Here is an 11,172-nt window from a genome sequence, read left to right on the forward strand (position 1 = left end):
TTTTATTCATCCATTCACTCCACAAGCCCTTATGATCCACCTACCTGGGAACAAGTGACTAATAGAATTCAACCTTATAAGTTACTTTTTACAGACAAATAATTGACCAGTACTGCATAGTTGTTGGAAGTGCCATCACAGGGTTATCACTAGAAAGGGAACATAAAGGAAAGGTCCTCGACTTGGCTGAGGCGCTGGCGAAGGCTTTCTCACAAGGAAGACACTTGAGCCAAGGACAAGAAGAGGAGGGTTCAACATGTACAACCAGAGGAATGTGCTTCATTTGTGTACTATATGTCAAAATGCATTCTACTGTAAAATTAATAAATTAATTAATTTTTAAAAAGACTACAGTGAACCAGGGCACAGTGATGCCCAGTTACATGGGAGGTTGAGGTAGGAAGATATAAGTTTGAAGCCAAACTGGGAAACTTAGTGAGATCTTGTCTCAAAATTAAAAAATTAAAAAGGGATGGGATGTAGCTCAGTGACAGAATGCCCCTGGATTCAACCCCCAGTACACAAAAACAAAACATAAACAAATAAATTACAATGAGATATTACTGCACACCTATCAGAATGGCTAAAATAAAAAAAAAAAAATAGTGACAACACCAAATACTGGTGAGGAAATGAGAAACTAGTTTCCTTTTCCATCTTTCTTTTACATGTAAAATGGTATACATAGTGTGGCAGTTTCTTATAGAATTAAATATGTGATCACCACATGATCAAGCAATTATATTTCTGGGCATGTATTCCAGAGATATGGAAATTTATGCTCCCATTAAAACTTGGACATGAATGTTGATAGAAGCTTATTTTCTTTTTTTTAATAAGTTAACGTTTATTTTATTTATTTATTTTACGTGGTGCTGAGATCAAACCCAGCACCTCGCACGTGCTAGGTGAGCGCTCTACTGCTGAGCCACAATCACAGCCCCAGATGCTTTATTGTCAATAGTTACAAGGTGAAAACAACCCAGATGTCCTTCAATGGATAAATGAATAAAGAAACTATCATATATCCATCCCACAGAATGCTACTCAGCAATAAAACAGTATAGCTATTGCTGTATGCAACAGCTTGAATAAATTTCTGGAGAAGTTTACTGAGTGAAAAAAGGTGAAATTCTAAAGGCTTCATACTGTATTTTTCCACTTGTACAACATTTTTGAAATGACAAAATATAGACATTGAGAACTGATTAGTGATTGCCAGGGGTTCAGGATAGATGGTGGGGGATGGGAGATGAGCAGGAAGTAGGTATGATAAGGTAATCCAGTGTTGGAACTGCCCTAATCCTGACTGTGGAATTCATGCACATATGAGAAAAATTTATAGACCTAAACACACACACACACACAGTACAAAACAAGAAATTCAAATAAGACTGGAAAATTGTAGCAATATCAATATCCTGGTTGTGATACTGTATTTTATTATTGTTGGGGAAATCATGTAAATAGTACATGGGATCTCTCTGTATTATTTCTTAACTGCGTGTGAATCTACAGTTATTTCAAAATAAAATGTTTAAATAAATAAATAAAAGAAGAAGAGGGTTCAGATTGCAGGGAGAGGGGACCTGTGTTCCATGTTAGACCAATGTGTTCCAAGGCCTGTATCAGTCAGGTTCAGTTAAGAAAACAGAAACCAGGGCTGGGGATGTGGCTCAAGCGGTAGTGCGCTCACCTGGCATGCGTGCTGCCCGGGTTCCATCCTCAGCACCACATACAAACAAAGATGTTGTGTCCGCCGAGAACTAAAAAATAAATATTAAAAAAATTCTCTCTCTCTCTCTCTCTCTCTCTCTCTCTCCCCCACTCTCTCTTTAAAAAAAAAAAAAAGAAAACAGAAACCAATGTAGTCATTTTAAGAAGGAAAAGATTTAGCCAGACCAGGTAGCTCATGCCTGTAATCCCAGCTATTTTGGAGGCTAAGACAGGAGGATCACAAGTTTGAGGCCAGCTTAGCAAGATCCTCCCCAACTTAGTGAGATCTTGTTTCGAAATAAAGAATGAAAATGATTGGAGAGATAACTCAATGGAAGAAGGCCCCTGGGTTTAATCCTCAGTACTTGATGAGGAAAAAAAGAAGTAGAAGAAGATGAAAAGCCTTTAAGGAAGTTATAGGTAAATAGGAAAAGATCATGGAAAGGACAGAATGAGCTATAGATGGCTACCAAGAATGATTCCCAGGTCGGGCACAATGTCACACAGAAACTCAGCAGGCAGAGGAAGAAGGATCAGAAATTCAAGGCCAGCCTCAGCAATTTAGGGAGACCCTGTCTGAAAAGCCTGGGAATGCAGCTCAGTGATAGAGCACCTCTGGGTTCAATCTCCCATACAAGAAAGAAAAAGAATGATTCCCAGAAGACTATATTCCTATCCCATTGAGGTCACCACTAGAATTCCTCATTCCAAGAACATCTTGCCATCCACCAATGAGGAATCAGGGGGGCATTCCCTAAGGCAGCTGCCACTGCCACTGCCTCTGAACATTCAGGAAGCCAGAAAATGGACACAGGAAGTCTGCTATAGAAAAGGGTCTGTACAAAATTGCCTGTCAGTAGAAAAACAGCCAGGAAAGCAAGGAGATGGCCTCAGCCCTATTTTCAATTTCTAAACCTTAGCAGAGTACATCTATTTTGTGCATCCAGAACTGTTGCTCCTTTTCTGTAAAAGAAAATAGGAAAGATAAGCCTTTAGTTTCCCAGTCTCTGCAGCACAGGAAGGCACCCTAGAAGTAAGGTATAGTGGAGGTTGAGCAAGCTAAGCCTCAGAATCTGCCACGGGTTCGGAATCCATGTCATGGTCCATTCAAACAATTGCAGGTAGTATGGAATGCCTAGAGCAGTAGCCCATAAATATTCAGGTGTGGATCCTTTTTTAACCTCAAAATGTTGAATCCCTGAGGCGTGTGACAGTAGTTATATTTTACCACCCTGTAATTGGGAAATATATTACAAATAGTTACACGTGAGTAAAATTTTATTTTATTAATCACAATAGCAAATACATACATTTGTAAAACAGTGGTTATAACAATGGCTCACGTGTACTGTGCGCATTACATATATTAACTCATTTGATAATGCATATATAATCAATCTCTATCATTCGTTCAGTCAATAAATAGTATTTGGACCACTTATGGATTCCAGAACTTTTCTGAAAGCTTGGGAACCCAAGTGTTTTAGATTCACACTTAGGGAACTACTGATCTGTAAGAGCTTAGGGTATGAGCTAAGAGGCTCTTAAAAGAGCCTGTAACGGAAGACAGACTCTAAAAGAAGGCTAATTTCTTTTGATATTAACTATGATATGATGGGGAGTCAATGAATTTTGTGCAAAAGAAGGACAAAAACAGACTTCTATTTTAGAAATACCATTCTGGAGAAAGCTGGCTAATAAATTGGAGGAATGGAAGTAAGGGCAAGAAGAAAATGTAGGAGGCTATTTCAGTAGTCTCAATGGGAAAATATGGGATCTAATAAGACATAGGTTTTGTGGGTGGAAAGAAACGGATAATTAGATGTACAATCGATTATTTGTTGTAACATGAGTGACTTAAGAGGAAAAAAGCTGTGCTTGGTAATCATGTAAACATGGAATAATTATTTCAAGTTCTTAAGTAAAATATATGTGTATATGTACAGATAGATACAGATATAGTTTATATTAGTAGAGTGAAATGAACTTGTCAGGATAGGCTAATGACACTAAATCTCCAGAGGCTTAATATAATAAAGGTGTTTCTTCTTCATATCACAGTCCAGTGCAGAGTAGGGGTGGGGTCTATATGTGTTCCTGTGATGATGAGGAGGGAGACACTCTCTATTCCATTGGGTTACTCAAATATCCAAGTTGTTTCCTGTCATTGGCTCCACCATCTCCTGAGACCACTGGATTCTCTACATTAATCTAAGATGAAATTAAAGAACTGAATTGAAAATAGGAGGATCTTATGGGCCAGGCTTAGAAGAAGTATACACTATTTGTACACACAACACACATTTCATTGATCAGAATTCAGTGTTGTGACTGGGCGTGGTGGCACATGCCTGTTTTTCTAACTAAGGAGGATGAGGCAGGAAGATCACAAGTTCAAATCCAGTGTCAACAACTTAGTGAAACCCTATCTCAAAAATGAAAAAGGACTGGGAGCATAGCTCAGTGGTAAAATGGCCCTTGGTTCAATTCACTGTACAAAAAAAAAATGATGTATGTGGCATACATCATTGGGTTTGTCATGAAAAAGATAATCTAGTTGTATGCCTAGGAAAAAGAAGACATGAGTTTCAGGATCATCTACCCCATCTCTGCCATAAGCACGTGGTAGATCAGAAGATAGAACTCATAGAATTTGGAAATAGGATTGCATTGAGTTTAATTAGACAGTGTTCAGATTTGATTGTTGCAACAATGAAATGCGCACCATTTGATCACATTACTGAAGAAATTTTGTGTTTGTATAGTATGGGCATTGGGCAGAGATAGAAAGGAGCAATAATACATTTGTTGAGTCTATGTGTTATCTGCTGAAATGTATGAATTGAAGGTAAAGGGATTATAACTAACTCCAATACTGTCCATAGGTTTGGGATTCTCTGCCCATTCATTCATTTACAGTTTACCAAGGTTCTGCTGCTTTCCAGGCACTTGAAAGTCCACCCATCTGCTCTACCTGGCATCCTCTCTACCTGGCAGATATATCCCTAGAGTAGAGATGGATCTACCAGGTCCTCATAGCTTGAAGGCTTTAGCTTTTATAATATTCCACTACAGTTTGCTCTGATTCTGTACTAACCAAGTACCTTCTAATTCTCTCTCAACTGGCTTTGATTGTAGGGAGTAACTACATAGACCTCAGCACAAGTGTCCTCATCCCTGTGACTTGAATAACATCCTCCTTATTCTCTTCTTCCTCCTTTGTTGTCATTACCATTGTTGTGCTCATCATTAGAGCACCATTCACTAGGTACTAAAATTTGTGTTAAGTATTTTATGTTTCTTTTAACCAACATGACAGTTTTTTTCATTTTACAGATGCAAATACTGAATCTTAGAGAAATTCGGTAATTTACTGTCACAGGAAAGATGAGCCTGGTTCAGAACCCAATTCTCCTTACTTCATATTGTAAGTTCTGCCTACCATTATAAAGGACTAAATCTGCATCTGATTTATAGATCAATCCCTGAAGAACTTAATAAGCATAAATTTGCTTCCTTGAATTGACCGAATCTGAATACCTTGACAAAATCAAGTTTCTAGTCATACAATACTCAAGACCCTGTTCTGAGTCAGGGAAATTCCTCAAAGGTCATCAGACACTAGAGGTCTTGGTCAGGTCAGCTGGTTGACTACCTGCCTCTGACATACCTATTTCTGAATATAACTTCAGCATTGATAACCTGGTGGTTTTACAAAATAATATGTTTTCTAGAGAGAACTCATAATATATTTGTATTTTATAATGAGAAAAACCACTCTCATCAATAAAACAGAAAAATTTAGATGTAAAATTTAGTGAGGTTACCAGAGAAAAACTGTATTTGATTCCTTCAATAAGAACCACACTGCAAAGTCACAATTATTGAGAAAAGCATAATCAAAAAATATATTTTTAAATTAAAAGGTATTGATAGGAATAAACCGAAGTAAATGTATTTTCTTCTAATGACAGTTTTATTTTCCCTGAGTGGGAATCTAAAATTGCTTCAATTGCTTCTAAGTCAGTAAGTAGAAAAAGTACTTGACTGGTGATAACACTCACAACAAATGTTTAACCAGCATGCAAAGAATGCAGAGGATGATGAGGACAAGAAGAAGAGTTCTGCATATGTTCCCCAAAACACATCACTCCATACTGATTTTTTTCAACCAGAGTACAACAGGGTAAGCACCTACTTCATTTTAATCATTCATTTTAGTTCATATCCTTATGTAAAACTAACCCTTGTCCAATGGATCATTCTTTTGATTTTATAATATTTCTCTTTGCATATTATTGATCATTCCTGTTGGTTCTTAACTTCTAAATCATAGATATAATAAAAATGTAGGTCAAAATATGTCTTTACGATGTCATTGTAGAAACACTAGAAGACACATAAAAGAATAATGTGCATTTCTTAAACAGTATATAATAGAATAATGGTGGCAGTTGCTCATTTCTGCTTTGAGGAGAAGTGTCATAGTAGATATTTGGGTGGCAGTAATGTTCTTCTGGTGGATTATATCAACTTGAAAGTCTACCCTTCTCAAGTAAGTTTCAATAAAACCAAGTTTTATCAAAAATACACATATGCTTGGGAGGCTGAGGCAGGAGGACCATGAGTTCAAAGCCAGCCTCAGCAAAAGCGAGACGCTAAGCAACTCAGTGAGACTCTGTCTCTAAATAAAATACAAAATAGGACTGGGGATGTGGCTCAGTGGTTGAGTGCCCTGAGTTTAATCCCCAGTACCACCACCACCACCCTGCAAAAAAGTACACATATGACAATTATCCAGCTCAACACCTGTATCCATGGAGTGAACAGCAACCAGGGCTGCCCAGCAAGGCTAGATAACTCATCCATCTATGGGTGCTTTAATGTGGCAACTACAAATTCTACTCCAAGGCAGTGGAGGAAAATTGCCTAGGAGTGAAGAAACCTGACTCTACCATGGCTCAGCTCTGTGACTCTTGGAATTCACCTCAGCTTCTAAAGGTTCAAATCTGTAATCCATAAAATGAAGGAGTTAGACTAGATGAACAAGATCCTTCTAGATTTAAAATAATACCAGTACTGCTCCATTGTGTGTGTGTGTGTGTGTGTGTGTGTTGCAGTGGGGGGGCGAGGGGAGGCGTCCTTTTAAAAATGAGTTAGAAGCATCATATATGAAGTGATAGTTAGAAAATATTTGCAGTCTATATGTTTGCAGTACTCATATAGTAAGAATGAACATTGGTAATAAAAGCATTTGCATTTCTTTCAGAACCTGTGAACTAGTTTGAACCTGAGTCTGCATCCATGTTCCATCAGGCTGGCAACAGATTCAGCATTATTCAAACTCCTGTCTCTGAACTTTTTATGCAAAAGTGCCAGAAATTGCAAAGCTCCGATGAACCCATTCTGGTTACCCCAAAGCCAACCCTACTTTCCATTGGAACCTCTGCTGGCTCACAAAGACCTTTTGTCTCAGGAGTTCTGTGATTTGGTGGCACTTACAAGGCAAGGATAGTTATGTCTGTGCCTGGGACCCAACCAGGCCCCACACCCCAATTCAGGACCGCTGACACCAAAGTTCTTTTCCCCTTCTACTCCTAAATTCTACCCAGCCTAGAGCACAGCCCTCCTTTTTCCCCCTTTGCAATCATTAGATCTTTATTTTATCCTCTCCTTCTCTGGGATACCATGTATAAACTCTTTAGTGAGTTTATATTTTTATTCAAAGTAGGAAAAGAATTTGCTTCTTGTAATTTCTACTTGACCATGCAAATTTCTTTGAAGAAAGGAACTGTAAAATCTTGAGGCTAACGTCTGAGACTGAGGACAAGGAAAAATGTGCAGGGCAAAACACAAATCAATATTTGCATAAGTCATTCTGTCACAGTATCAAGTCATTGAAAATATAATCATGTTTAGAGGGGAAAGCATTTGTATTTATTTTATTATATTATTAAATAAAGGCTTTATTGAGATATAATTTCTATACTGTACAATTAACCTATTTAATGTGCATGTTTTTATTTTAATAGTGAGTTTGAATAAAGGCAAATTTAATTAGAGGGGATAGCTAGAGAAATTTATGGGTGTTTTAAATAGAACTTCTAAATACCTTCAAAAGCTTGAGAGGTTAATGAAGCTGACATTTTTTTAAATATAAAATTTTAATAAAATATTTTATTTTTAAAGATGTTATGGGGCATATAATAACATGATTTTATACTGTAATGTTAATTGAAAAATGCATCTGCAAATTTGTAGATAGAGTATGACAACACCTGTAAGAAAATATAAAGAGCTAAAAATATGGGACAACTCTACTATCATGTGTAACTAAAAATAACAAATTGAAAAAATTTTTAAAATAAATTAAATATTCAAATACACATACATATAAAATATTTTGAAATGGGAAGAATAAATGGCTAAGTATTAATGGTCCAATTTAAGGTAACTATTCCATTTTCCATTTTTATAGCCTTCTTCATTCCTCAATTAGTGTGTGCAGTTTTGGAATGAGAAAGGGAACTTTATTTATGAAACTGTGAACTCTTCTCTTTTTCTAGAGACACATGAGCCCTCCTCATCAGGCCTGACATAGGTCATTAAGGGAGATCATAAATGATGATAAACTGCATTTGTACATTGCTGTATAGTTTACAGGTTACATCTAAGAATATTGTTTCATTTCATATAGCAGAGATGGAGATTTTACTGAGGAGATTATTGAAAGTTGGGGAGCCAATGAAAGCAGAAGGGTATCCAAAATGACCTCTGCATGTAAGCAGTTCTCTCTGGTGGAAAGAACTGTCACCTGAGATGATGTCAGAGTCAGGCAGGTGGGGCTGAGAAGAGCACAGAGCAATTCCATGAGGCTATCATCTGAGAAGGAAAGCAGAAAGGAGAAGAGCTTCCAGGCATAGCATTTCCTGCATGATATTTTAATGCCTTTGTATAGTGTCATCAACTTAGGCCAGGTGGGCAGTTGTCCATAAAAATATTATTCAAAAGAGAATGAAGAGGACAGAGAAGCAAGGAATCCCATTTAAGAGTGAGTGAATGAGTGTGAGAGAAGGAATGAGACCAGAATAGCCTTATGCCAGGAACATTCATAAATCAACAATTTGTAAATCTTCAAACAAACACCTTGCTTTTGAGTAAAGTCTATGTCATATAATTTTTAAGAGAAATGGAGTTTGTTTTATATAATGAGTAGATTATATTTATAGCAATAAATAACATGAGGTGAATGAAAACAATATAACCTGCATATTACATTAAGATTATAAACACTTTCATCAGCATCAGTCTAGCAAATGGACCTTCAACATTATGTCAACTCAGCATCCAAATCTCTTGCTCGTAACGTGAGTAACCTTGGCATTAGACGCTGAAAATACCAGCAACTCACTTAGCAAGCCTCTCTTGCAGCTAAGAATTTATAACATAAATTCAACCAATCAGAATCACTCACTCTGGATTGAGTCAAAGTCAGCATGAGAAGAAGCAAAGACCACACAGAATCCATTCAAGTGGGGTGATTGCTGATACAGTGGTATCCAGGTAATGAGGTCAATTTTTAAAATTAAAAATTAAGCTCCTTTTCTGAGTAGTTTAGCCAAAGTGGCAGTATGTTGTTTTCAACAAGAATTTTGATCCATTCTGTATTTTCAAAGTCTTGAGGGTAATTATTTTGTGTCTGAATAGGAAATGTACAGCAAACTCCCAGGGAGTTGGAAAAGATCCAAAAATCTTCTGGGGAATACTAATACATACCATGAAGGTGTGTTTTACACCTAAGTAGAATATTCCAAAACCTTCTTAATCCTCATGCAACTCAATCTAAGGACTCTGGATAGTGAATGCTAGTTGAGAGGTCAAAATGTAAGAGGGCCATATTTTATGATAAACAAGCAAATGAAAATGTATTGGAAACCAGAGAATGGATAGGAAGGGACATGTGGAAAGGTTACCATTTGCATAGTCCACTGAAATTGTTATCATGTATTTTACAAACATCACACACACACACACACACACACACACACCTTACACCTTCAGCAATGACAGTATCTCAAATTCAAGACTATTAACATGCCTTCCATTTATAAGCTAGGAAAATTTATTTTGGAAGAAAGATTCACTCATATTGAGAAGAATGATCTCTTTAATAAAAATCATAAATAATAAAAGACCTCTAAAGTCTAGGCCATTATAGATATCATATACTTTATCAGGTTATAATAAAACAAATAAGGCAAAGCCATATTTATTATTAATTTTTAAGTAGAAGACTCAGTACCTCCAAATCCCCATACCTCCAAAAAATGATGGTATTTTCAAAGATTTTATATAATAATCTGATATATTATTACTTAGAAAAATAAGCCATACCCTATCTCATGTGATACACCAAAGCTGAAATTAAAAAATAGATAGGATTAGATAGAAAAAAAGATAGAATAGACGTGACTCTGATGTCAGGATGGGGAAAACCCCTATTAACATAAAAGCAATTCTAGAAATACTAGAAAAAAAATTGATTACAGGGCTGGGGTTGCAGCTCAGTGGTAGAGCACTTGCCTAGTACCTGTGAGGCACTGGGTTTGATCCTCAGCATCATATAAAAATAAATAAAAAATAAAGTTATTATGTCTATATCCATCTACAACTAAAAAATTTTTAAAAATTGATTACATATGAATACATAATAAATAATACATTTGATGGTATCAAACTATACCACAAACCTATCATACAACTCAAATGAAAATAAGACCATTTTCAAAATATATGAAAAATTGGTTAATAGCCATAATACAAAAGACATTTTAAAAATTGAATTGAATATGTATTGATCTCAAGTTTTCAAAATCAGGAGGGAGACCAGTAGAATAGAGGAAGGGGACCAGGGAGAGTTAAAGGGAAGGTACTAGGTTATGAAATCAAGCAAATTATATTTCTATATTGTGTACATCTACAAATATGTAGCAACAAATTCCACTCTTATGTGTAATTATAACATACTAACAAAAAATTGGGAAAATTTAAAAAGCAGGTGCATAGAAGTAGATATTCAACATCAAAAATACAGAGACCAATAAATATGAAACATACAAAACAGTTACTAAAAATAAAAGAAATACAAATGTAAGTAAATAGTATTTTCAATAACTAAATTGCCATTTTTCCCCCAAACCATTTTGCTATTGAATATGCCCTGAAATGTTACTCCCATGTTGGAATACAAATCAGTGCATAGTTTTTGGAAGGAAATTTGGCAATAGTTCCTAAGAAACTATAGAAATATTTGTGTACTTTGATCTAGTGTATCCTCCCACAATTTTCTTTTAAAGAAACAATGAGAGATGTTCATAAATATTTGTAAGAATGTTTATCTTAATACTACTTTGGTTGCAAAAATTTTAAAACATCATAAATGTCTAAATAGTTTGA

At 36.0% G+C, this 11,172-nt stretch overlaps 1 long non-coding RNA gene across 1 annotated transcript; it reads left to right on the forward strand.

Moving 5' to 3' along the window:
• Positions 1-5,048: 5,048 nt before the first annotated feature.
• On the forward strand, positions 5,049-7,876 carry LOC125616858. The gene is made up of 3 exons (XR_007347643.1): positions 5,049-5,143; positions 5,798-5,902; positions 6,986-7,876. It is a non-coding gene; the product is annotated as an uncharacterized LOC125616858 (long non-coding RNA).
• The last annotated feature ends 3,296 nt before the right edge of the window (positions 7,877-11,172 follow it).

This window comes from Marmota marmota, unplaced genomic scaffold (genome assembly GCF_001458135.2).
Source record: "Marmota marmota marmota unplaced genomic scaffold, marMar, whole genome shotgun sequence".
Classification (NCBI taxonomy): Eukaryota; Metazoa; Chordata; class Mammalia; order Rodentia; family Sciuridae; genus Marmota; species Marmota marmota.